A 6,062-nucleotide genomic window follows, 5' to 3' on the forward strand; every position below is an offset into this window, starting at 1 on the left:
GGTTTTTATAAAAATCGTGCCATTTTGGTGACTGCGTTGTGAAATTGCCTACAAGAAGCAAAGTTACTATTAAGTTTTAGGAAGCATATGTGCCATTTCACATACAACAAACACTTGCTAGTTCGCACGAGCTAATGCCACACAGGCACGAGTACAGATGCTAACTGACAGTCTCACTATCATGATGAGTAAAGCTATAGACACTCACACAATGTCCACGAGAGTTGTTAACAGACTGCACACTCGGCTCTAAACCATTAGCAGTGATACAAAACATACAACCAAGCCTGGGTGAGGAAGAACTACTGTTACAAACCTGTACGACTTTTTTTCTTATGCGGTATATTAAAAATAAATATTAAAATATTACATTAGAATAAACTGTGTGTTCCACTTAAGAAAGAAACTCGTTTGGAACGACTCGACATTTTTGGGTGAACTATCCTTTTAAAAGTCCACTGTCTTTTTGCATCTTATAATTTATCATTGTTGTTTTTAATTTTGAAACCATGTTTAACACTTATCTGAGAGAGTCTGAGAGACCCCAAGCGCCTTTTAATAGCTCAAAAAATATTTAAGTATCAAGCTGAACTTCATTAATTTTCAACTTCTATTTTCTTTTTATTTTCTTACTTTCTAATGTGTACGTTGTCTACACTTTTAGACGTACTGTACACTTCAATGACACCTCTACACTGATTTACTTTGGTTTATTTTGTATTTTAATTAACCAAAAATAATAGGTTAATTCTGAAATTACTGTTATTGTTTTTACATGTACAGATTAGGGGGCCTTACAAATATATACCATTATAACTTTAGTAAACATCATTGTGACTACAGTCATTGTTGTTACAACAATAAAACTGGTAACTTGGTAGTATTTGCCACCACTGTCATCAAATAAAGAAATCTACACATTTGATGGAGATCCCATACTAATTTTTCTTTTATTTTCTTTTATTCGTTTATCCCAATTTGGAATGCCCAATTCCCACAACTTAGTAGGTCCTTGTGGTGGCGTGGTTACTCACCTCAATCTGGGTTGCCTCCGCTTCTGAGACTGTCACTCCACACATTTTATCACGTGGCTTGTTGTGCATGACACCGTGGAGACTCACAGCATGTGCAGGCTCATGCTACTCTCTGCGATCCACGCACAACTTACCACACGCCCCATTGAGAGCGAGAACTACTAATCGTGACCACAAGGAGGTTACCCCATGTGACTCTACCCTCCCTAGCAACCGGGCCAATTTGATTGCTTAGGAGACCTGGCTGGAGTCACTCAGCACACCCTGGATTCGAACTCACGACTCCAGGTGTGGTAGTCAGCGTCAATACTCACTGAGCAACCCAGCACCCCCCCTCCACCCCATACTAATTTATTGTGATTTTATAGTAGCAACAATAACTGTAGTAACTAAGGTATGTTAAAACTATGCAGGCCTACGGTTACCCTGTTAAATTTTCTGAATGGTGACTTGAGAACTTCAGAAGCGTTTAGTACCGCCACCTGATGGCCGACAGAGGAATAACATATTAGCGGCTCTTTCAACAACAGTCCGCTTGAGTAGCACTGTGTGAGGAACATTCGATTGTCAACACTGCCCCCTGGTGTTGCATGAGCATTAGCTCAGGTCAATTAGATCAGGGTTTTTCAAACTTTTTGATGCTAAGGACCCCCAAAAATTATGATCCCCTTGCAAGGGACAGCCTTCCTGAAATATAAAAATAGCTATATATTTTTACGTATAAGGCTCACTCTATAATTTAGGGTACATTTACTATCCATTGAGGATAATTATATATTTTCTAAACATTTTCTTCAGAAATAGCCCATTTGATCCATTAAGGGAAATCAGGTTATAATATAACACAAATATTTTGTGCACCCCATGTTTCATTTTGCTTGAAATTGCCATGATGTTTCTTAATTGACAGGTTTTGCATTTTCTGAGTGGGTCTTAAGTTCAAAATAATTAATACAAAATGTTAGAGTCAACATTATCTATATTTTATTTATATTGAAATTCCAAACACTTTAAGAAAAATTGTATTTTTTAGATTGATTTTGACATGTTAATAAACAACCCCCCCAACTAAAAAATGGATGTATCCCAAATCCCTGTGACCAGCATCATATGATGTAATATTCCTCCTATAGGGGGACAATTTGAACACATAATGGCGAGTGTCCTTTAATTTTTTTCTATATTTTAACTACAATAGCATATTGTCAAGGAGTATATTAATTGACAGTCAACTATGTTGGGTACATTGTTATGGTTTGCAATATGTTTATGATTTCAACTAAAATATATATTCAAATTTGAGGCCAGGCAAGGTACCATTGAAATGGAGTCAAAATGGGGGAATTGTCAACTAAGTTACCATACAACTCTTTGGTAACATAGTTGATGTGACCCTACTGTGTCCACTGATGATAATGAATTATTTTCCATAGATCAGTTTTTTGTCATAATTTAAGCCTGTATCTGTTAGAGGACACTGAGGGTGTGTGTGCCCTCGTGCATGTGTGTGCGTGCATGCGTGTGAATCATGATGATTAGGGATTAAGGGACATTTCATTGATTTTACAAAATTAACTAGATTTTGGTACTTTGCAAGTTAAAACAGACATCTTCTTATGTAAATAGTGTCATTGTATTTTGTGAAAAAAGCAGGATATTGCTTTTTCAACTATGTTACATTCACTATCAACTATGTTACATCAAATTGTTTTACATTTCAAATAACAAGAATGCTGCTTCTGATATCCTTTAAGGTATATTTTACATCAAGTTTTTGCATAACATCTCTTAAAACTACCAAAATTATATTTAAGGCAAATTTATGATAAAATTTTTTTTACTGTCATTGGTGACCGTGCTGAAAATATCACATGAATATCTGCAAAAACATAAAATTCTTAAAATTATTTTAAAAGAATTACTGCACATATTGAAGAATAGACAAAAGAACCATACATTGTGTGTTACTTGTGCTAAGTGTAACATTTAATCAGTGTGTGTAGTGGCATGCAGTTTGTCTGTAACATAGTTGACAAACGCACTAGGGAAAGCATCCTTTCCCTTATAATTTTAAAAATGTGTTTAATGTTTAAGTTTAGCAACTAGTAGATATGTTACACTGAAGAAATATATTAACTTAAACCAATAGTTGTTTTATTGAGGAAGTACTTTGTTTTTGTTCTTTTTTTGTTGACATGAAATGTACCCCCAATTATAGAATGAGCCATAAAGACCCATTTATATTGTGTGAGAAAAATTAAATAATTGGCTTTTAGATTGTCATTGTATTAAAGCCAATATATATATAAATATATTATTTACTTTGTATTAAGTTGACTGTGTATCTGTTTTTTACCCATATTATATTTATTACAACCCACAGTGAACAAGCTAAAGGCAACAGTGACAAAGAAAAAAATAGGAAAATACAAAAAATACAAACTATTCTTGAAAGTAAGTATGCTGACAATGAGAGATGAACACTTAGAAATAAATATCTATGATAATAAATACAAATTTGTTTTCATTCTTACTGTTAAAAACTACGGCTGTAAATAAAATAAAATAATCATGACTAATGTCATGATTTCTAAATGAAAAAATAATAATGTCAAATTCAGTAAATGTAAACCTTTTCTTTCTCTCTCTTTGAAATTTTCAGCGGACCCCTTAGCACAGCATTATGGCCCCCTGGGGGTCCCTGGAGATGATGGGGTAAGATATGCCACCCAACTTTTATATTGCAACCATAGATGGAATTTTATTATTATTTTTATTTATTTCATCAGAACAGTTTTGAGGTTACTTGATGTATGTTGGATATTAAACATTGTATTTGTTAATGAGGGATTTGTGGACAGAAATTCATTTAGATTTGTAGGGTAAAATATTGTGTCTTTATTTTAAGTGAATGGGTCCTTCAAAACTGGAGCAAAAGAACCCCAGTGGCATATTGTTACAGGTGCTGTAATTTTATTATTTATTATACTGTAAAATTATTAAAGCTGCCAATCAATTACAATATTTAATTGAATTAATTGACATACCGATTTATTCATCAAAATTATCATATATTTTCATATTTGCAGAGAAAGCCTCACAAATAACAATAATTCAATATTGAATTATTCATGATATAATATACACTGGCGGCCAAAAGTTTGGAATAATGTACAGATTTTGCTGTTTCAGAAGGTAATTGGTACTTTAATTCAACAAAGTGGCATTCAACTGATCACAAAATATAGTCAGGACATTACTGATGTAAAAAACAGCACCATCACTATTTGAAAAAAATTATTTTTGATCAAATCTAGACTGGCCCCATTTCCAGCAGCCATCACTCCAACACCTTATCCTTGAGTAATCATGCTAAATTGCTAATTTGGTACCAGAAAATCACTTGCCATTATATCAAACACAGCTGAAATGCCATCTATTTTGTGAAGTGCACCATTCCCTCCTGCAGTAAAGCACCCCCACAACATGATGCTGCCACCCCCATGCTTCACGGTTGGGATGGTGTCCTTCGGCTTGCAAGCTTCACCCCTTTTCCTCCAAACATAATAATGGTCATCAGACCAGAGGACATTTCTCCAAAAGTAAGGTCTTTGTCCCCATGTGCACTTGTAAACTGTAGTCTCGCTTTTTATGGTGGTGTTAAAGCAGTGGCTTCTTCCTTGCTGAGCAGCCTTTCAGGTTGTCGATGTAGGACTTGTTTTACTGTGGATATAGATACTCGTCTACCTGTTTCCTCCAGTATCTTCACAAAGTCCTTTGCTGTTGTTCTGGGATTGATTTGCACTTTTCGCACCAAACTACGTTCATCTCTAGGAGACAGAATGTGTCTCCTTCTTGAGCGGTATGATGGCTGCATGATCCCAAGATGTTTATACTTGCGTACTATTGTTTGTACAAATGAACGTGGTACATTCAGGCATTTGGAAATTGCTCCCAAGGATGAACCAGACTTGTGGAAGTCCACAATTTTTTTTCAGAGGTCTTGGCTGATTTCTTTTATTTTCCCATGATGTCAAGAAAAGAGGCACTGAGTTTAATGGTAGGCCTTAAAATACATCCACAGGTACACCTCCAATTGACTCCAATTAGCCTATCAGAAGCAAATTGGCTAATTGCCTAAAGGCTTTACAATTTTTTCTGGAATTTTTCAAGCTGCTAAATGGCCCAGTTAACTTAGTGTATGTAAACTTCTGACCCACTGGAATTGTGATATAGTCAATTAAAACCTAAACAATCTGTCTGTAAACAATTGTTGGAAAAAATACTCGTGTCATGCACAAAGTAGATGTCCTAAACGACTTGCCAAAACTATAATTTGCTAATATGAAATCTGTGGAGTGGTTAAAAAAATGAGTTTTAATGACTTCAACCTAAATGTATGTAAACCTCAACGGTAATTCAAATAAAATGCATTCCATTATTGTGGCAGAGGAGTACAGCACTGATAAGTCGATGTGCCTTTAGAAAGCAATATACAATATTTTTTATTTTCATACTATTAAACATAATCCTGTCATTGGCCAACAGTTCACAGCAATCCATTTTGCAATTGAATTCTTAAATGTACTATTGGGGCTTTTCTAACGAGGCAACAACGTACACCTGTGTCACACGGAGGCTTTTGGAGCATCTCACTTTGGTTTTGTCACATCATAAACAGCGTTTTAGGTCACTGTGTTAAGTTAAACATAGTTTGAACATAGTTTCAAGCCTATTGACTGTGGTTTACTGCCTGTACAGCTGTGCGTTACCTATAAAACTCAAGTTTCGCTTACTGCCCCCTGCTGAAAACAGGAGGTACTTAAAGATTGAATTGCTTCAATAATATTCCTTATAATGACCCGGGGATATGATTGATTGCATTAATTTAACAAGTTTTTTTTTATTTTATTTTTTTAAATAATCACACTGAATGAACGGGTTAAATCAACAGCCCTATTAATTATTATAATTTCACCGTACATTTAAAAAAATGTTCATTATTCACAACCGTTAGGCTAACTGAGC

Source organism: Myxocyprinus asiaticus, chromosome 34, assembly GCF_019703515.2.
Source record: "Myxocyprinus asiaticus isolate MX2 ecotype Aquarium Trade chromosome 34, UBuf_Myxa_2, whole genome shotgun sequence".
In the NCBI taxonomy this organism is placed as follows: Eukaryota; Metazoa; Chordata; class Actinopteri; order Cypriniformes; family Catostomidae; genus Myxocyprinus; species Myxocyprinus asiaticus.